Genomic DNA, 23,415 nt, shown 5'->3' on the forward strand with positions numbered 1-23,415 from the left:
GGCCTCTCCATTTCACCAACACGGATCCTTTGTGGAATTAATAAATTCAACTGGTGTCTCTGCAATTCCTTGAATGACAGATTACAACAATGCATATAAATTCTTTAACAATAACCTCTGTCTCTGTGTTATGCTTTCAATTATTTATTTTATGTGTGGCCTATCCAGAGAACCCAGTTTCTAATACATTGATTTCCAACTATTAAATAAGGTTATTTCATTTCAAAACATTCACATCACTTCCATGAAACTTAAAAATGGGTTATGCTTCCCATATAGTTGCACTAATGGGCATTATATCATAAATGTTAAGAATGTGGATAAAATTTTCCTCAAACTTGAATCTTTATGCCAATTGGAATTTATCTGAAAGAATGTCAGACAAGAAAATTTATGATGCATGCTGGAAAAAATTCGCCAACTACACATCAGAGACAAAGTAAATATTTTCCATACCTCCAATCAATATCTTCATTCACCTTGCAGAGAAAGAGATAGAGATGGTGGCAATACTACTTGATCTTCCCTCTTTCTCCCATTGTGATGGATGAGCAAAAATCCTATCCCAAATTCTCATAAAAAACTCAACACAAAGAGTTGGATCTTATACTTTAGTATGTCCTTCTAGCATTAGGATCACTTTATTCATTAAAGGCCTTACTTGTCCATCCTCCTGAATAAAGTAGAATGCAATTATGATAACTCTTTCTATCTATTTCCACTCGTAGTCTACCAAATCTCCCAGTTTCAGATCAATGACATTCCTGATCTTTCCTTCTTGAATCATACTAATTTCCCATGAAGGAAAAAACTCCATCTCCTCCTCCTGGGACAGGTCTAAATTCTTCCTCCCACTGATTATTTCTAACAAAACCATGCCAAAACTATAAACATCACTCTTGTCTATGGCAGAGGCATGCAGAAGCCATTCAGGAGCTAAGTACCCAGGAGTCCCCTGACACGAGTAAATGAGTGGCTCTGAGCCCTGTCCATTAACTTGGCCAACCCAAAATCTGCAAGTTTGGCTCCAAAATTCTCATCCAGCAGAATATTTTGAGGCTTCACGTCCAAATGAAGAATCCTATCCTTGGATTTGTCATGCAAGAAAGCCAATCCCCAAGCCATATCATGGATGATCTTGTATCTCTTTCTCCAATCAAGATATGGTGAAGGATTATTGTCATAAGGGCACCAAAACAATCAGTGATCAAGAGATCCATTACTCATGTACTCATACACCAGGCATCTTGTTAAAATTGGAAACTAGGGGAAAACTCCATGTGGGTCATCTTATTTATGTCAGATGATATCCTTCTTAGACTCCTCTCATTGAGAGGTGTAGGATTGATCTAAATATCATCTGATTCCAATAAGTATTCATAAAGATATGAATTTATTTGTGTTCTGGGACAATTCGTCAAGGTCAGCCAACGACCAAATAACCCCCACGTGTGCTCAACATTTTAGGATAAGAGGAAGTGGCATGAGAGTCATTAGGACACACACTTCACTCCTGATTTCTCTCCACTCGTTTTGGGTTTTAGTGGAAGAAAAATCTAGGTGGACGAAGCCCTAGACGTAGGAGGAAAGGAGGCTAAACAAGGAGCCCTAGCCTCAATCTAGCCGTAGTCAAGAAGAGATCTAAAACTGACCTAGATGCAGTCCTAAAGAGGATGGTCTACCCGGAGTACAAGAGAGAAGATCCTTTCTTCTATACGCTACCTAAAGGATGCCTAGCCGCAATCCAAGCATGGAGATGTAAGACATTGGAGGAGGCCTATACACGCTGCCCTAATACGTAGGTCTATCCTGCCCTAGCCGCAGGTCTATCCTACCCTAGTTGCAAGTCTATGATGCCCTAACTGAAGGTAATTTCAGATGATTGGATTGTTGGAAGGAGGTTCGAGGAGTTTTGCTAGAGGACCGAGGCAAGGAGGGACTGTTTTGAGTACGTTTGAGGGTGGGCAAGCCCTTAACAAGGTTGTTGCAGGCCTGTGGAAGCTTTTTGTAGTATGCCGCAGGGATTGAGGGCAGGTTGAGGACTTTATAAGGGCTAGAACTACTGAGGATTATAGTGAAGGTTCTCATCCCCACCAAGAATGGAAACCGCATCACCTTGGAGCAAATCTGGGCGGAAAAGAAGGCTTGGATAGGGACTGTGATATGCCCTAGCCAGACCTAGTCTGCAGCAAACAAATCAGACCTCAAAACAGTGAGCTAAGGTATGTTATTTATGACATTTATTGTAGGTGTTCGGTCCTAGATGAGGATAAGATATGGATTGTGTTAAGGCATCCTATGGAAGTCAATGAGATGAGGGGAGATTAGATGCCCTAGATTAGTGAGAGTTTCCAGAGTGGTTGGGTAGCAAACTTGGAGTGAGAGTTTGTCATGTATTGGGTCAAAGTGTTGACTATTGCATGGATGATAGTCTATCTTACTACTGGGCTACGCCATAGGCCTTAGCCAACAGCTAAGGGAGTATGGTAGCATGACTAAAGCAGTGTGGCAGCATGAAAGAGGTAATTGTGTAGCATGGTGTAGATCAGTGTTGTCGGACATGGTGCAGCATTGGTACAACAATGGGACAACAATGGTACATGATGCAGTATAGTGATGGGTACAGTAGTGATTAGTGAAGCATGATGAAATGCAACATAATGATGATGGGTGCAACATGGTACAACACAATGAGGTGCAACATGATGATGAGGTGTAGCACAATGATAGATGCAGCATGGTGATGGAGTCAGCTTGGAGAATCAGTTGAAGCAACATGTCTTCAACTGAGTTTAGCTACCTCATGTATCATCTTCTTAGAGATGATCTATGCTCCTATTTAGATAAGTCAAAGTGCTGAATTATGTTCTAAATGTACTATGTCTCTTTCTCTCTCTACTGAACTATTGAAGAACGTATAAGAAGAATTGATCAAGGGTTTCCCCACATTGGGGTTTGTCCCTGGCTAGTGCCACATATTGTGTCCTCTTGTCTTAGCTTGTCTTCTGTGATTTATGTTTATGTTCTATCTACAATTTACTATTATGCTGATGTGATTGCTAATATGGAAAAGATATTAAGCTAAATGTGAAAATTGAAATAAATTTCTCTAAGCATAGAACATACCTAAAATTAACATGGTGTCAGAGCAAAGGTGAAGAAATATCCCAAGAAAGAGTGAAAGAGAAATCACCGAGGACAGTTGGGAAAGTACAAAAGGCTCAATGGATTCCTCACCCCACTTCAAATTCACCAAGGGTGAAGTCGAAGAAAAGAATATTATCAGAATGGTGCAACGGAAGCTTTTGATGGCCTACCTTAAGATCGGTTCAATGGGAAGTCCAGATCTAAGGGTGGAAGGAAAGTCAGATGCCTTGCTTGCAATAAGTTTGAAGGAGTGTCCGAATGGTAGAGATACATCACTTGATGATGATAACAATCATTTCAGAGACATCCTCAATGATCAGAGGAATGACAAGTAATGCAGGTCATCAAGGAAATGGTTGAATCTTCAAAGAAAGAATGGAACTCCAAGTATGAAGAATCAAATGTTGTTTTTGGTAAGATAAAGAATTATTATCTTATATTGCCCCTCTCCTCTAGACTCTTTGGGAATCTGGCTTATTGATTGTAGTGGATCAAGGCACTTCATTGGATAGAAGGGTGCTCTCTCTAACTTGGTAGAGATGGAAACAATTGTGAGATTATACTTGGAGTCATTACCACCTATCCTGGAAAGGGTGTAGGAAATGTTACCCCTCAATTGAATGAGGATAACTCAATTCATTTACAAGAATCTCTTTTATGTACTTGATTGCAAGAAGAGCTTGATGTACATTTCAGGAATGGAAGTCAAAGGTTTCAAAGTTGCGTTCATCGATGGAAAGGTACGTGTTTGAAAATGAAATTTTCAAATATGCTTTTATTTAGGGTTGGAAATTTGTATCAAGTTGCAGGAAGTCCATTGGGGACCATGTCAGTTGACACATCTCATTTATAGAGGTCAACCCTACCCGATGTGAGTCATATGATGACAGGGATGCCTGAATTTGGCAAGAGCATGGAGGTACATGTTCGAGATGTACCGAAGGAAAATCTTACAAGGGGGCCATTCCCATCATATAGCAGGTCCATAGGTTTGGAACAACCTGAGGGGTTTGAGATTCATGATCGGGAATCTCATGTACACAGGTGGAAGAAATCCCTCTATGGCTTGAAGAAAAACACCCTGGTCTTAATATGAGAGGATTGATAGTTGTCTAATGAAGCTGAGATTCACTAGGAGTGAAGCCGATCCAAACCATTGCTTGAAGGTTGTGGGTAATAGACCTCTCATACTGGCACCTTCTGAGGAAGACCTCTTTCTGACTGGTGCAGACCCACTCATTTGAAAAAGTAAGAGGGAATTGGATTCCAAATTTGGAATGGTGAACTGCAAGCCTGTGACTACCTCAATGGAGCTTAACTTTCAAAAGTTATGTGGTACCAATGTTAGACCAAATTTGGGAAATTCCTCTGAGTTTCATAAATTCATTCGCATTGATGTTCTTGGTGAGCTTCCATCCAGATATATGTTTTTCAGTTAGAATGTTGGGCTCATATTTGGTTGAGCCTCACTGGATTGGTGCCAAGAATCATTTGAGGTATCTTTAGAGCACAATCTCTCATGGATTGAGATACACTACTCGAAATGTGAAGTTGCATGATTATTCTGATGTTGATTAGGCAAGCAGTGTGGAGGATCACAAGAACACTTTTGAGTGATGGTTCTCTTTGGGTTCTGCTTCGATATCCTAAATGAGCAGGAAGCAAAAGTCAGTTTCTATAAGAACCACTGAGATTGAATACATAGCTACGAGTATCACCTCGTGTGAAGCTGCCTAGTTATGGAAGCTCTTCAGTGAGTTGTTTGACAGATGATGGATAACACCATGATCTTCTGTGGAAACCATAGGGGGATTCAAATGTTGAGGAATCCCGTGTGTTATGATTTCTCTAAGCATATAAACATTAGGTACCACTTTATCTGGGATATGGTACATCGATGAGAAAGAAGGCTCCATCACATTGGGACTGATGTGTAGGTCGTAGACATTCTGTCAAAGCCTAGGAGAAAGGTCAATTTGTGACTTTCTAGAACGACTTGGAGTTGTTGAGAGACCCTCTTATGAGGGTCCTGTATGATCAATGCATTGAGCTCTAGGAGCTTCGGGGGGCTTGGGGTACTTCTTGGAGCAATAAGAGACCATAGGGTGACTCACCCTCCCCTAATAGTGTGTTGTGTATAGGGTGAATGGTTCAACCTTCCCCTGTGATACCCTGTGGTGACTTTTGGACAGGATGAGTGGTTCTCCTGTCGAGGCATCGAATAGGGAAATGAGTAGGGAAATGGGGTTAGGGACCATAGTAGTATCGATGCACGCGTTGTGTATCTATGTACTCCCTATGGTAGGATGTCCAACAATGATCTGGGATCAATGAAATTGACTTCGTATCAGTATGAGTGGTTTGAGACACTCTCTTTTGATATTGATCTGGGATCAATGAAATTGACTTCGGGTCAGTATGAGTGGTTTGAGACACTCTCTTTTGATATTGATCTGAGATCAATCAAACTGACTTCGGGTCAATATGAGTGGTTTGAGACACTCTCTTCTAATATTTATCTAGGATCAATTGGAACTGACTTCGGGTCAGTAAGAGTGACATAACTCACTCTCTTTTGGAACTGATCTGGGATTAGTAGGAGCGGTATGACACACTCACCTCATATGGGACTGACTTCGGGTCAATAGAGAATGGTATGAGACATTCTCAATCAATTCTTCTTCTTCATGGTTCAGCAGAGAAGTGTAGGGCACTAATGGCAGAGATGGTAGAGTCTAACAGATGGAGCAGCAGATGGAGTTCTCCCTTGTTGGGAGGGAGTGTTAAAATCGGCAAATAGGGCCAAACTCCATGTGGCTCATCTTATTTATGGCAGCTCATATTTTTCTTAGACTCCTCTCATCAAGAGCTGTAGGATTTATCTAAAGATCATCCGATTCTAATAAGTATTCATAAAGATATGACTTTATTTGTGTTATGGGACAATTCGTCAAGGTTGTCCAACAACCAAATAACCCCCATGTGTGCTCAACATTTTAGTATAAAAGGAAGTGGCATGAGAGTCATTAGGACACACACTTCACTCTTGATTTCACTCCACTCATTTTGGGTTTTAGTGCAAGAGAAATCTAGGAGGATGAAGCCCTAGACGTAGGAGGAAAGGAGGCTAAACAAGAAGCCCTAGCCTCAGTCTAGCCGCAGTCAAGAAGAGATCTAAAACTACCCTAGCTGTGGTCCTAAAGATGATGGTCTATCTGTAGTCAAAGAGAGAAGATCCCTGTTTCTATATGGTGCCTAAAGGATGCCTAGCCGCAGTCTAAGCATGGAGATGTAACATGGTCGAGGAGGCCTATACAAACTACCCTAATACGCAGGTCTATCCTGCCCTAGCCGTAGGTTTATGATGCCCTAACTGAAGGCCATTTCAGATGACCAGATTATTAGAAGGAGGGCGAAGGAGTTTTTCTAGAGGGCCGAGGCAAGGAGGGACTATTTTTAGGATGTTTGAGAGTGGGCAAACCCTTAACAAGGTTGTTGTAGCCCTGTGGAAGCTTGTTGTAGTATTCCTCAGGGATAGAGGGTAGGCCGAGGACTTTGTAAGGGCTAGAACCACCCAGGATTACAATGAAGGGTCTCATCCCCACCAGGAAGGGTAGACACATCACCTTAGAGAAAATATGGGTGGAAAAGAAGGTTGGCAAAGGGACTATGATATGCCCTAACCAGGCCTAGTTTGGAGCAAACAAATCAGACCTCAAAACAGTGAGCTAAGATATGTTATTTATGACATTTCTTTTAGGTGTTGAATCCTAGATGAAGATCAGATTTGGATCGTGTTAAGGTAGCCTATGGAAGTCAATGAGATGAGGGCAGATTAGATGCCCTATATTAGTGACAGTTTCCACAGTGGTTGGGCAGCAAACTTGGAGTGAGAGTTTGTCATGTATTGGGTCAAAGTGTTGACTATTGCATGGATCATAGTCTATCTTGCTGCTGGGCTAGGCCATAGGCCTTAGCCAGCAGCTAAGGTAGTATGGCAGCATGACTAGAGCAGTGTGGCAGCATGATAGAAGAAATGGTGCATCATCGTGTAGATCAGTGTTGTTGGACATGGTGTAACATTGGTACAACTATGGGAAAACAATGGTACATGATGCAGTACAGTGATGGGCACAGTCATGACTAGTGAAGCATGATGAAATGCATCATAGTGATGATGGGTGTAGCACAGTGAGGTGTAGCATGATGATGAGGTGCGGAATAATGATAGGTGCAGCATGGTGATGGAGTCACCTTGGAGAATTAGTTCAAGCAACATGTATTCAACTATGTTCAGCTACCTCATATATCATCTTCTTAGAGATGACCTATGCTCCTATTTAGATATGTCAAAGTGTTGACTTCTGTTATAATTGTACTATCTCTCTCTCTCTCTGTTGAACTTTTGAAGAACATAGAAGAAGAATTGATCAAGGGTTTTCCCACATTGGGGTTTTTCCCTGACTAGCACCACATCTTGTGTCCTCTTGTCTTGGCTTGTCTTTTGCAATTTATGTTTATGTTCTATCTACAATTTACTATTATGTTGATGTGATTGTTAATCTAGAAAAGATATTGAGCTAACTGTGAAAATTGAAATAAATTGCTCTGAGCATAGAACATACCTAAAATTAACAAATCTATTGGTGCCATCAGTGCAAAATCCAAATAGTCTCACCAAATTTACATGGTTAATTCTTCCCAAGGTTGCAACTTCTACACGGAAATGCAAATGCCCTATATCAGCGTTACCCTGTTTCTTCATAGCAACTTTTGTTCCATCGGCAAGTTGCCCTTCAAACCCAAATGAAAACCCACCAACCCCAAGTTGCCTGCTAAATCCTCATGTGGCCTCCTCCAACTCCATGTATCTATGTCTTTAGGGAAGCCTGGAAAATTCTCTAGAAATTACTCTTCTTCAGACTTGTGCTTCACCATTTTCTTCTTCACCTTATATCTCCATGCAAGAAAGCCTAGTGTAGAAACCATGACAACAATGCAAACCCCTGATAGATGCCCTAATGCTCTGATCTGAGACTCGTTTCAGGGATTTGATCTCCTGATAATGGTAACACCCTCTAGAGTTATTCTAGAAGAAAGACGTAGCACAAGAACAATTCAACACACATGAGTTCTTGCATTTCTCAAGGTTGACAGAGCTTGAATTTCTATACTCAATTGAAAAATAATCCACCCCATCAATCTCCAACAATTGGTTTGAAGCCCCGCATAAAGGATTCTTCCTTGGACTACATCCAATATTGGGTTGAAATTCATTAAATATAGCATCACCCTGGCAGCTGCAAGTCCCTCCTGAGCTACAAATGCCGAGTGAACCACAGATATCGGGAAGCTTATAGAAATCCATAAAGTAGATAGAAAACATGTCTAAATCAAAGACCAACATGGTCTCTAATTGAATATATGTTCTTAAATTTCCATCGCTATCCAATCTTAGGAACCAAAAGAAATCATTCCTAAGCTGAGCTCCCACAACAATTTGTCTCGGGTTGAGCACTCGTGTTGTAGCAGTAGGAGTTGCAAAGACTATTATGGAAGAAGAGGAAGAAATATAGTAGGAGCAACTATTTCTGAGGGAGCAAAGACATTGTGGTTATGATGGTTATGTCGGGCGGACAAATCTGAGATCATGATGACAAAAGTTGCGGTTTCCTATTAGCTTAAAAATCTGTGGAGGCCACCGACGTAGAAATTTGTGGATGAGTACATATGTCATTGCTAGACCATGGGACACATGTCATCCCAAAGGCAAAATGGTAGACAAAGGTTGTCCTAATCATTTCCAAGAAGAGATGCCTATCAGTGTAAATATGAGCTCAACATATCACTTATTGGAGTTTAACCTGGGTGAGGAGGATAACAATCATTCCTCCTCGTTGCCCGAGATAAACACAATTAACCACAACCAGTAGTGAATATATGTTTATATTAAATTAGATTTCCTCTATAACAAGTGGTGTTTTACATTCCTTCTTGAATCCCTTTAACAATGCCTTTCTTTCTTCTCGTAGAATAATATTTAGTACAACTTCTATTCCATTCAATCATTTCACAATTACTCGATTTCTCTTTGCATAATTGTTCTTAAATTTTTAAATTGTTTTATTTGATAGGAAACCCATGAATCCTCCTGCATTCTAGAGAATTTTCCCATTGACCTATCAGGGTTTTTGCAATTCTATATAACTTCAAACATTTAGAAGTTAAAGTTTTGCTCAATGTTTCATAAATCTAACTTTAAAATAAATATGTACTTCTAATTGCCATAATAAAATTAGACCATGGAGACCAATTCATTTTATTTAGATTGTTGAAGCTTCATATCTTAGGGATGAAGGGCCACTTGCTTGCAAATAATCCAAGTGCTCAAAATAAGTCAGGCTCTTCTAATTGCTAACCCCTAATTCACTCCGAGGATAACTATGCCCTTCAGGGGTATATAATTTAGGTAACCAAATTCCCATGATCCTTAAAGATTCACATGGCATATACTATTTATGGGCTTCGTACAAGAGAAAAACTACAATTAGTTAAGAAATAACTACTTTTTTTTCAAAAGGAAAAAACATTGGTTTTTATTATTAATACCAGTACATCAAGTCACCATAATTTCCAGATACATTGTGCAACAAAGTGGCAATATTGTGCCAGAAACCTGAATCCAGTGAGGAATGAGTCCCAATTCCCATAGACATGAACATAGTAATACCTCCATCTAACAACAATATATAAACTAAGCATATTTCATATGTACAACAATAGGAGAAATAGTATATTCGAGGTATGCAAATCAAAAAACAGGAAAGGGTGTCAGCTTTTATCAATGTGCTCTATGAACCATGGTACCTTCCAAATTTAGCCAAAAGTTAAACATGACAAAAAAACATGGATTAGAAAATCGGGAGAATGATGCCATCCTCAACAATGATTTTTTTATCAACCAGTAGAGTGAAATGCATCCATCCCACCATAGGAGAAATACCAATCTTCGACATAGCATCTGCTATGGAGTTATGCTCCCGGTGGATGTGCTGAAAGGAAATGTGATGAAAAGACATCTTAATATATTCAATGTGACAGATCCATCCCTGTAGATGTGGATGAGAGATAATAGAAATACCCTTCATGTTGTTGATAAGAGCTTGTGAGTCCCCAAAGATTTAGATGCTTTGAATGTCCAAAAACCTAGCAAACCATAATAAACCCCATAGTGTGATGATTTCAACCCGCATGTTTGTGCCATTTCCCCCTAACCAGAATATTTTATACTGTTGTTCTAAATTCACGCGAAGCCACACCCCACATCCACATGATCCACCTTATGTAGCTCCATCAAAATATCTTGTAGGGTAGTTGATGTGAGTAGATTTTTTGGAACCTATAACTTTATCCAGTGTCTACTTCTACTTCGAGGATGTCATCCAAAATGCAATTTTGTTGACAATATTATTTATATTGAGAGGAATATCATCAAATATGATGGAATTTCTAGCCTTCTAGATTTCCCAAAAAAACTACAAGGGGAATGGCATGTTAATCCCTAGTTCTCGCTCCACCATAACAAACAAGAATCTATAGGGTCATGAACCAATAGAGGGAAAGTAAATATGTTTGAGATCCTGAACTATACCTGAGCAGAAATCGGGAAATTGAATATGATATGATAATTTGTTTCCGCTGCCTTCCTACAAAGTACACATTGACTAGGTTTGTATATACCTCTTTTCTTCAGGTTCTCCCAAGTTAGTGTCTTGTCCTTCCAAGCAAGCCATGTATATAATATAATCTTGTACAGGACCTGTGTTTTCCAAAATTTCCTGAACCAACATATGTGTTGTATATTGTATGAGATACCAATAATGAAGAGGTATGTGTCAGCAACAGATATGGACCCCCGATGCAGTAGGCCATCCCATGTGATTTGGTCTCCTTCATCATTTTTGCATATGCCTGATCTGCACAAAACCTCAGTATAGCTATCCCAAGCCACTGTTGTGACACCTATCAATCCAAATTCCTTTGCTTTCTTCTAGACTAGAAAGCTATCATTCCATGTTTTTATCACCTGAGCAAGGTAAAATATCCCTCTGGAATTTAATCTGGCAATTAAATCACTTTTACAATATGGATCTTGTTCCACTCCCAGAATGTGATCTCTACCTATGATAATGTTGGTCCTCGAGCCAAATGACTAGCAGGTATGATTTAGGAGCCATATTTTGATTTTGTTGAAACTTGTCCAAATGGAAGATCTAGTCGATGTCCCGATCAGGCCATCTTGCATCCACACTTCCGCCTTAATGCATCCTAGATATTTAGCTTGAATGATGTCTCCCCACAAAAATTCGCCAAATAAGCTGTGCCATAGAGATTTAGTTAATAGAGCCCATCCAAAAACTTTTAAGTTTAAGATCCCCCATCCCCCAAATTGCTTTGGAATCATGAGTTTATCCAATTTGATTAGATGATATTTGAAATATTTTCCAAAGCTAGACCAGATGAAGTTTGCCATAATCTGACATATTTTGTTGATGATAGTGGCAGGGAGATAGTAAAGGTGTGCCTAGTAAACACAAGCTGCTGTAAAACTGATTGCGTGAGCATGACTCTGCCCCGAGAGTCAAGGAATGATGCTCCATCTAGAGATTTTCCTATGAAACTTATCTGTAATCCATAACCAGTCGTTTACTCTATAATTGTTTGGTTTGATGTTGAAACCTAGATATTTCAGACCGAAAACAATCGATTGTGTGGCCATGCCAAAAATGTTGGCAATGTGGTCTATCTCCACCTGTTGACCTTCAACATATAATAACATTGATTTTCCTTTGTTTATTATAAGCCCTGAAGCATTACCAAACCTGCAAAAGATATAGTGTAGTGCAGTCCATTGCAACTTGGAAAGCATTGTGAATATCAAAATGTCATCAACAAAAAACTTTGTAACCTTTATGCCATGACCCAAGGTGAGTCCAATAAATTGTTTCTCCATTCTAGCATCTTTGATTTTGTGGCTGAGGCCATCCATGACTAAAATAAAAAGTAGGGGTGATAATGAGCAGCCTTGACGTAGTCCCCTTCCTGCACCAAAAAAATTAGTGGGATAGCCATTTATGATTACAACATATTGAACAGTGGATACACAAGCCATAATCCACTCTATATTTTTCATATCCAAGCCAAGCCTTAAAAGAATGATGCATAGGAAAGCCCAATCTACACAATCATATGCTTTCTATAAATCCACCTTCATGACCAATGCTTCCATTTTCTTTGTGTGGATGGAATGAAGGCATTCCTGCGTTGTGGCAACATCATCATGTATCAATCTGTCATGCAAAAACCCATACTGTTCCTGAGAGATATAAGTAGAGAGAGTCAACTTTAGTCGAACCGCTATGATCTTGGAAATAAGCTTATAAATCATATTACACAGGGATATGGGCCTATAGTCCTTAAAGGATTCCAACTCCTTTTTCTTAGGAACTATGGAAATGAATGTGGAGTTGATGGCCCCTAGAATGTTTCCCCAAATCCTAAACTCTTTTGCCAATTGCAGCAAATCCAACGCCACCAGATCAAAAAAATGCATGAAGAATTCAATCGTCCAACCGTTTGGCCAAGGGCATTGATCTTTCTCAAAAAAATTTGTACATTATGTATTTCCTTCATATCAATGGGCTTGCATAATTCCAGATATTTATCTAGATCGAACATGGTGGGATAGGAGTTTGAACCCCAAATCCAGTCCTTTATCTAAGTTCCCCCTCGTGCCTTGTAGAAAGATTCGAAGAAAGTGACAACTTCTTTTTGGATATCTAAAGTGGAATTTGCCATGTTGCCATTGGAGTCTCTAACATGCCAAATTGAATTGATGTGCCTCTTATAGTTTGCATACATGTGAAAAAATTTAGTGCTCTTGCCCCCCTCTTTAAGCCACAGTGCTCTGCTTTTCAAGTGCCAGGTGACCTCCTGTATATGCAAGATTTTCCTCCTTTTATCCTCCAACTCCTTTATATTTTTGATGAGATCTAGGGATGGGTTTCCCTTATCTAGGATCTTACTGAGTCTCTCCAATTCCTCCTTGATATTAAGTAAGTCCTTTATCATGGTTCTTTTCTTTATTCGTTCCCATTTTCAAACCTCCAATTTTAAGGCCCGAAGTTTCCCATGTATGGCATGCATGGGTGAAATATTTGATGCCTTGTGTGACATTGTCCAGAAGGATTTAATCAATGTGTTAAATTCATCGTCCTCGAGCTAGATTCGGTTAAATTTGAAGGGTATACCCGAGTTCATCTCCTCCTGCTTCCAAAATAACAATATGGGCATATGATCAGAGACATATATCTTAAGGACATCAGAATGGAGGAAGCCCAATCTCTCTACAAGGTTTTCATGGACAAAAAACTGATCAAGTCTCTTTCCAATATGTTAGGGGCCAGCCCGACCATTATGCCATGTGGGCACAATGGGAAGGGGTTGAATGTCCATCAGGTTGTTGTCACTGAAAAGCATCTGGAGTCTATCCCCAAGGGGATCCTTTCTGTAGTGTGAGCCCCAACATTCCTCCAATGATACAATGGCATTGAAATCTCCAACAACAATAAGAGAGCCTATCTTGAGTAGGTCTGAAGCATCTAAACAATCCCAAAGTGTAGTATGATCCCGATAAGGGGTATATAAATTCAAAAGTTGTAAAGGACTAGAAAGTCCTCGGAGACGTACTAAGAGGAAAATACCTACAAAACATCCATATGCCTGGAGAGATGTCCAGTGTGAATCCCATAAAGCCTCCAATCCACTAGATATTTCCATAGAGTCGATTGCCACCATATGTCAGTCAGGGAGCATTTTCCAGAAGTTTTCAAGAACTCTATGAGCAGTCATCATAGTTTCTTGTAATAGAATGATGTAGGGACAAGCAGACGAGAAGAGATCTTTGAGGGAGAGGAATTTGTGCGAGTCCCACATTTTTCGGAAGTATTCAAGAACCAAATGAGCATTCGTCATAGTTTCTTGTAATAGAATGATGTAGGGACAAGTAGAGGAGAAGAGATATTTGAGGGAGAGGAATTTGTGTGAGTCCCCCAGACACCGCAGATTTAGGGATAGACATAAATTCATGATCCATGTTGGCCGAGCGTAGTTTCTCTAAGGGCCCAAGGATCAAAGGAAGTGAAAATGGGAATATCAATGAGGTCAGAGGATCCAGGGAAGGGGATGGGTTTGATTTTTGGGCGTCCCTGGAAGTGTCGACTACCCCACCCCCCTCTACAACGGACAATGATATTAAGGGCTGAGGTGGGACTAATAGAAGGGGATGGCTTTGTTTGTCCCCGATGGATGGACATGGTATGTAGTTCAAGTGTAGGGTTTGCAAGGAGAAAGTCAATGTCACTGCCCACCAAATTCAAGGAGAGGAGTCAGGAAAAGGAGGTATAAGAGGAGAAAAATCAAAGCAGAGACTGGGAGTATGTGGAGATTTCTCCGAGTTATGCATAATTATAGGACAATTAGAAAGGAGCTGAGACTCAAGGAGCATCAATGATACAAGTAGCAAGGATGATATGGAGCAAGGAAAAATGGGAGGAGAGGAGTGATGGGGAAAGAGGGAAGGTTCCATAGGCGATGGGGAAAGAAGGAAGGTAGACACAGGTCTATCGTACCAATTGGTGAGGATCAAGGGGAGGAGTGTAAGGTGATGGGAGAGGAGGACATTGGGTGCCTAGTCACATGTTGATCACGGGATGAGAGAAGAGCACTAGGAGAGGTACCTGAAAGAGTATACTGATGTATATGAAAATTTTGACTAGCTCCACCATTTCCACGAGTGTGACAATCATCGGCCTCTCGACCAGCACCACCCCTTCCACAAGTGCACCCACCATCAGCCTCTCTTCTACTAAGTTGCTGAGGAAAATGGGCCATGAGATGTTCGGTCTGGTGGCAGATAAGACAACGAAATGGAATTCTCTAGTAATCCAAACTCTGATGGGTGTGGATATGATCCCAGGCCAAATCTATGTGCCCAGATAAGCCCAATTCTACTAGGTTCCAAGCTACTCTTTTTTCCTGAGCCCCTAAACACTTTGGATCAATGTATATGAACCTTCCAATAGAATTTCCAATGTCCATCAAAACCCTTCTGGTCTAGAATTCAATGGGAAGCCCAGGCAGCTTCACCCAGATCATTTTGTTTCTAGGAGTGTCCCTGAGAGGATTGAAACCAATATACCATGGGTGGAGAGAAAGGAAATCATGTCCCCAAACCCATGGTATTTTGTGAATTTTCTCCAAATCCTCCTGATGCAGGAAGTGGAAACTATACCATGAGTTCATAAGCTGACTAATCGTAGGAGTGTAGCCAAGAAATGTTTCCCACTGAGCAGATACCCATTCCTGCATCTCCGCTTCCTAAAGGTCTGAGAAATACCAGCATCCCACCAACGCACGTTTTTGCAGACTAATCACTCAATCCAGAAGGATGTCATAACCAAAAATTAGAAGCTTCGTCTGAGGAGAAGTCTTAATCACCCTGCTTCGATGTTTTACCTTAGCTGCCAAAGGAGGAGCAAGAAGTAATTCAGGGTGTGGATGAGTTGCATGTTGTACAAGTGGATGGTTTGCATCAAGAGAATGAACATGGGTGTTATTCTCGTTAGGATGGAGAGATGTTGCATGGGCTAAAAATGACAAATGGACATCGGGAGGGGCAATGTGGAGTGGATCATTATGGGCCATCTGGGTCATCAATATGGAGCCATGCAGGTGCGTCTATTCAGCAAGAAGGGTGGCACGTATAAATGTCTCATGCTCAGATGTGTTGGATTTATATAGGTCTGATAGGTCCATAGGCCTAGGGGTAGTGGAGCATGAAAAGTGAAAGGACAAGTCCCTAGGCCTAGTGGTTGTGGGGCACGAAAAGTGAAAGGATAGGTCCAACTCAAAGTACCTTGGAAGGTAAGAAAAATATCGAGAGTCAGGGGGAAGTAGGATAATGATACAAAAAAAACCAAGAGAGCTGAGGCAAGTAGTAAAGGAGTTAGGTGAGAAAATCATGAAACAAGGTCTCGTAAAGCAGACCGTAGTACCCTAAGTCCCATCGAATGATAGATGTGTAGAAAGAGATACCCATGGTAGGTAGATCCCATAATCCACCCCATTGTCATTCCAAATATGGAATTGGAAATTTAATGGAAGAAAAATTGAATGTCTAGTATGCCAACCAAGGTATCTATAGAACTACCTCGAAAAAAACAACCACTAAGATCCTGTGGAGAATCTCAATACTAGTATAGGCCCCATAAATTGTGCCTCATAGAACAACCACCAACCTCATGTAATTAATATCTAACCAATTTGAAAATTGTGGGGAATGGAAATAGGTGGATTCTTACGGCAAGGGACATCGAAAAAAGTGCACCACCCGAGCAACCCAGAGAATTGCAGACCGAGAATGTGTATCAAAAACCGCTAGTGCATGAATGTGGATGTAGCCAAACTATCATCCATCACAACAACAACCCAGACATGTCCACCATATATTGCAACATCTAATCCCAAAATTTTTATAAGGATGGGATATGGTGAAAAATCCAATCCACTTCCTCCATAGTATAGGGTAATTAGTCGTTTCTAGGTAGGTCCCAGGATCAAGAACCGAGCCAGGACAAGATACATTAAGAATGTTTGTTGACAAAAGTCTCAACTTGTCGAAAATGATATAAAATGTATAAAGTCAGTAGGAAAATGACAGCAATATGGAAGGTTTTGGAAGAGAGGACGAAAAACATGACCGGGGATGATGTTTCAAAAACAATATAAAGCAAGTTCAAAAGGAGACAAGGAGAAAAAGATGTATATGCCACTGATAGTCTAAGATAATGGGCCACTAGCAAGGATGTAAGGGAAAGGTTCTGGCTTCCAAAAAAGAAACAGTTAAAATAGAAATAGTAAGCCCATTCCTTTCCAAATTAAACTACTAGTACCTCAGTAAGAGATGGACTTTGATAACAAATCCTATTTACAAGGCCTTCAACACTAGCCTCTTCCCAATCTCCAACGAGCTCCCTTTTGCAATGGCCTTTTCAAATTCATTGACCCCTGCAATTCCAGTGGCGTCGTGCCCCTTCTGCAATGGCCTTTCTATATTCATCGACCCCTGCAATTCTAACAGCTTCGTGCCCCTTTTGAAATGGCCTTTTTAGTTTCATCGACCCCTACAATTCCAGTAGTGTCGTGCCCCACAACAGGAGTACTTGCACGGAAGGAGCTCACCAAATAAAAGACACTTGTTCTCATTAGAAATTTTACAAATTTGATCACAATTCCTCTTCATCAATTCATGAAATTTATTTTAGTTGTAAATTTCCAAAAAGAAATTAAACAAATTTTAGAAGACATATGGATTGTCTTTTGCATCAAAGTCTCAATGAGGATCAATGAGGTGAAAATTTTGAAATGAAAAACCTGTGTGCATAGAGAAAAAGGTAAGCTAGAAGGGTAATTCTTAAAACATCTCATGCTTGGAACTCTAGTCGACTGCGCATGTACCTAAAGCTTTGCTAAAGTAAAATTCTTTGTAATGACAGAAGAGAGCATGGATTTCTAGTTTTTGATCACAAATATATTCCGCCTTCAATTTTCCTGCCTCCCTCTCCATTCTTCCTCTTCCTCTGTTTTTATTTTTTCATTCATTCCATGCGATGTAATGTGTTTTGTATGAAATTTCATTGTTCCTCATTGTTCCTCATATAGCGCATTCTAATTTTCGATATCGATGCATCTCCTCGCCCCAAATGGTATTAAGGGGTGCATATATCCTAATCCTAGGTCCATCCACACTAGGAAATATACAATAATACAAAATAGAAAGAGGGTTTCTTTAATTTTTGGGATTCACAAAAGAGTAGTAAAAGAAGATAATATATGATAATGCAAAATAGAAAGAGGGTTTGTGATACAAAATGGGAAGATGTTTTTTTTTGGGGGGGATCAAGAATATGGGAGTGATGTAAATCTATAGAATAGATATTTCAAATAGAATTATAAATTTTGGAGATTTGGTTTAATGATAAATGTCAATAAGATTTATATATATTTCTTTTTTTAATATTTGAATAATGAGATAGTAAGGTAAGAGATTTCATATAGTATTAGAGTTGGATGTGGGGTACATAATAATTTTTTTAAATAACCAAGTATTTTAATAAAAAGAACAACATGTCAAGAGGAGGGGCAAGTTCAACTAGTTGTATCGATTTCGTTGGGCATTTGGCTAGATATGTGCTAGCAAGTGCTTAGTTTAAATCCCACTATGTTTGATGTATTATTTTATGTCAATGAGTTTATTGGGGATGTCATCCATGAATGTGGGGAAGCATCCTTTAGGTTTCCTACTTGGTTTTTCCTTGAAAAAAGAAAAGGACAACATGTCCTTAGTATTAATAATAAACCAAGATCTTAACATGTGAGGATCTCTAAATAAGAAATAATATCTACCACAAATATCATAATAGGTCGAACAAGAGACAATAAAATGTCAATCAATTTCAAGATTCTTATTCAATAACTTTCATATACATTAGTCATAATTTATTGATGATCAATCTCCATTCTTAATTTGCAACAACAAACCCTAGATTGCACACAATGAAACTAAATGTTGTGAAAGTCACTCAAGACAATTCAGGGTTTGTTGTCATCACATTGAACTTGAGGGCACTAAGCTTGTGGCAAAAGAAGACCATTACAATAAATGCCAAGTGAGAGAGGCCCTTGAGAATATTAAACACCCTAATAATATTGATAGAGATAGAGGGTTGTAGATAAGGGTTACTTGGATTCCCTTAATCCACCAACAAAGAGATCAACTTTAGTAAAGCCAACATGAAAAAGAACTAGGATATCAAGGATTTTGTTCCTAGACTAAATTAGTCATTCACGTTAGTCATTTTCAGTTGTATTACTTATTAGTTAGTCATATATTTTAACCCAAGACTAAATTAGTCATTTATGTTAGTGTTATGAAACCAGCTCACAAAAAGATAGAAAAGATAGATCAACGCCTTAGAATTCAGCCTCTTCGAGGGGGCAACCTCCTTTACATTACATAAATGAACAATTCTTGGATGATTCAAATGACAAAACCTCCTTTCTATATATAGGAGTCTAAGGAGTCACAATATAACCCAACCAACCTAACAATAATAATATAAAGCCACAAAAATAACAATAGAGGGATTCTATGGGGCATAGTAATAACAATATGGGCACAATGGGGGCACAACAATATTAATAAGGGATACAACTACAATACTAATGGGGTAATCACTAGTATTATAGGGACCTAACATGCCCCTTTTATTCAAAAAAGGGTTGTCCTCAATGCTTGAGTAGTTCTGGATGCTTCTGTATAAAATTCTCATCCTCCCATGTGGAATCTTCAGCGGATAAGTTCTTCCACTTGATGAGATACTCCGAAATTGATCGATTTTGTAGCTTTCGAGTTCTTGTTTCTGTGACTGCTTCCGGTTCCAATATAATTTTTCCTTCCTCGTCAAGTTCTGGAAATATTGTTTGAAATGGGAGCTTGTCGCCTATAACCTTCTTTAAACATGAAACATGGAAAACTGGGTGCACTCGAGAAGTTGCAGGAAGCTCCAATTTTAGATATCATTTTTGGGATTCAACTGCGTTAAGTAAGTCATTCACGTATGACCATTTCCATGAGAGGTAGTCGTAACTGACTAATTTCTCATGATTTTTGAATAGTTCACTTAGCACTCATTGCATCGGGTGATGCTCACAGGGGTGAAGAAGTGGAATTGAAACTAGTGAAATGAATCACATAGCATCAATCATCACTTCCGGGGCTTGCACCCGGTAACCAGGACTTCCCAGGAGGTCACCCATCCCAGAACTCTTCTGGCTCAAGCGCTCTTAACTGTGGAGTTTTCCCCACAATCAAGCCCACTTAGCTTGCTACCCCATTTGCAAAACCTTAGCAAGTATTGTGCCTCATGAACCATTCAAGTAGAGCTCCAATTTGTATGCCATAGTACCAATCTTTTGCAACACCTTTTATGGACCATAATAATTTGGTGATCATTTGTTATCCTTCTTAGCTTGCTTGAGGGACATTTTTTTATATGGTTGTAGCCATAGGAATACCCAATCACCTACATCAAAACTTCTTTTGTTGCGATGTTGATCTACTTGTTGTTTCATTCGATTCTGTGCCAACATGAGGTTATCCTTTAAGAGTTGGAGGACGTGTTGTTGATGTTTGATGTGATGTTCCACTGCTTGAACCTTGGAATTTTCTCTTAAATATGATGTGATGGATGGTGGCTGATATCCATAAAGTGCCATAAATAGGGTCATTTTTGTTGTTGTAGGAAGGAAGTGTTATACCATCATTCAGCCGGAGGCAACCATTTGACCCATTGTGTTTGTTTATCAAATACAACGCAACGAAGGTATCCTTCCAAACATTTGTTTACTATCTTAGTTTGCCCATCTGATTGAGGATGATAAGATGGGCTATGAGCTAACTGAGTACCAAGACAAGAAAATAATTCTGTCCAAAAATTTCCAGTGAAAATGGGATCTTTGTCACTTACAATAATCTTTGGGTTTCCATGTAGCTTTTGAATTGTTTCCATAAGTGCAATAGAAACTGTACTGGCTTTAAATGGAAGTGATAATGCACAAAAGTGTGCATACTTGGTAAGTCTGTCAACTACCACCATGATGAAACTCTTTCCCTCAGACTTGGGTAAACATGTGATAAAAGCCATTAAAACCTCCTCCCAACATTGGCTTGGAATGGATAAAAGTTGTAATAGACCCAGGGTCTTAATTGTTTCAACTTTATTTTTTTGGCAAACCAAACATTCCGCCACAAACTTTTGAATATCCGATTTAAGGTCATCCCAAAAAAAATTCCTTCTTAACCTTGTGGTAAGTTTTTAAAAATCCTGAGTGCCCTCTTAAGGGAGAAGTGTGCAATTCCATAAGAAGCTTTTGTTTGAGTTGGGAATTCTTACAGAGGTATAAGCGATCTTTGTACCATAACGAATCATTTTGCCAGCTAAATGAATCAAATGTACTGGAATATTGTTGTAAATTTTGAATAACTGCCCACACTTCTTCATCATTCTTCCATTCCTCGCTTGCTTCATTTATCCAATCTGGTTGGATAATAGAAATGGCGCACAACAATGCTTCCACATCCTCATCCTTTCTTGAGAGTGCATTTGCCAACACATTTTGCTTCCCTTTTTTCTAGATGATTTCAAAGTCATAACCCAACATCTTTGTGACCCACTTTTGTTGCTCTTCAGAGGATAATCTTTGTTCTAGAAAGTATTTAAGGCTATCATGATCTGTTCTTACCTTGAAGTGTCTTCCCATTACGTAGGGTCACCATTTCTTAAGTACATGTAGTATTGCCAACAATTCCTTCTCATAAATGGGTCTTTCATCTTGCATTAAAACAGCACCAATTCCATTTCCTAAAGCATCACATTCCACAATAAAGGTTTTTGTGAAGTCCGGTGTAGCTAAGACCAGTGCTTGGCACATTGCCTCTTTAAGATGTTCAAAGGCCTTTGTTGCTTCTAGAGTCCATGAAAATGCATCTTTCTTCAATAATGTTGTTAGAGGTGCTGCTATTCTCCCATAATTCTTAACAAACTGGCAATAATACCCTGTCAACCCGAGAAATCCTCACAGATGCTTTATGGATGTGGGGATTTTCCATTCCTTAATGGCTTTAATTTTGCTAGGGTCTACCTTAACTCCTTCATGAGATACAATATGACCCAGATATTCCACCTCTTATACTCCAAAGAAACAGTTGGATCTTTTTGCATATAATTGTTTCTCCTCCATTAGTTGTAGCACCTTGTCAACATGTTCAACATGATGCTTCCAAGACTTGCTGTAGATTAGTATATCATCAAAAAATACTAACACAAATTTTCTAAGGAAGGGTTTGAAAATGGAACTCATCAAACCTTGAAATGTAGAAGGTGCATTGGTAAGGCCAAAAGGCATGACAAAAAATTCATAATGACCCTCATGAGTTCTAAATGCTATTTTCGGAATGTCTTCAGTCTTCATTATGATTTGATGATATCCTGAACGAAGATCCAACTTGGTGAAGTAAATTGATCCATGCAATTCATCCAGTAATTCATCAATGACTGGAATGGGAAACTTATCTTTAATAGTGAGCTTATTTAGCTCCCTATAATCCAGACACATGTGCCATGATCCATCCTTCTTCTGCACCAATCTACTGGAGCAGAGAAAGAACTTTGAGTATGTTGAATTATACCAGCCTCTAGCATTTCTGCAACCATACATTCAATTTCACTCTTTTGGGCATAGGGATATCTGTACGGCCTGATGTTTGGAGGAACACTTCCTGGAATCAAGTGAATAGCATGATCATGATCACGAATAGGTGGGAGAACTTTGGGAGTCTCAAATACCTTGGAATGATTGTCCAAGACTTTTTGGAGATCTGGAGAAATAGATGATTCTGATGTGGAAACATCTCGCGAACATAATTGTGCAATTACACCTCTTTGTTCCCTTTTTAGAAGATTTTTCATACCGTTAGAGCTGACTATCTTTCCTAGTTTCCTTGCAATACCCCTTAATTCAACTTCCTTTCCTTCCATAAAAAATTTCATGAAAAGTTCTTGAAAATTAAAAGCTATTGTACCCAAGGATTGTAGCCATTGGACTCCTAGTACAACATCAGCACCTCCCATTAGAATGGAAAGCATTGCACTAGTCAATACATATTCTCCCATGGATAGCTTGATATTATGGCACTTTTCAGAGAAATTTATCATTCCTCCATTTGCAACCATCACTTGACACTCTAGTGCTGGATATAGGAAGCAATTCAATTCTTTTGCTATCTTACAATGAATAAAATTGTGGGTGCTTCCTGAATCAATCAACACTACTACCTTTTTCTTCTTTATTTTTCCTTCTATATTGATGGTTTAAGGAGTGGTAATTCCAGCCAATGCATTACAAGATATGGTCGGATTCATTTCTTATTTATCATGCTTTGTTCCTGGAGTATATCCTCTTCTTTTGACCTTTCTTGCTCCTTTTCTTCTTCCTCTTCAAAATCTATGTAGAATAATTTCTTCTCAGCACACTTATAACCTTTAGTGTATTTGTTATCACAACTATAACAAAGCCCTTTTGCTCTTT

The 23,415-nt window shown here is 39.3% G+C and overlaps 1 pseudogene; it reads right to left on the reverse strand.

Annotated features, from left to right (window-relative positions):
• Positions 1 to 475: 475 nt before the first annotated feature.
• Positions 476 to 15,099, reverse strand: LOC149265907 (putative receptor-like protein kinase At5g20050; annotated as a pseudogene).
• Positions 15,100 to 23,415: the final 8,316 nt, after the last annotated feature.

This window comes from Pinus tabuliformis, chromosome 6 (genome assembly GCF_031772625.1).
Source record: "Pinus tabuliformis cultivar Carrire ecotype Pingquan chromosome 6, CPIR1, whole genome shotgun sequence".
Classification (NCBI taxonomy): domain Eukaryota; kingdom Viridiplantae; phylum Streptophyta; class Pinopsida; order Pinales; family Pinaceae; genus Pinus; species Pinus tabuliformis.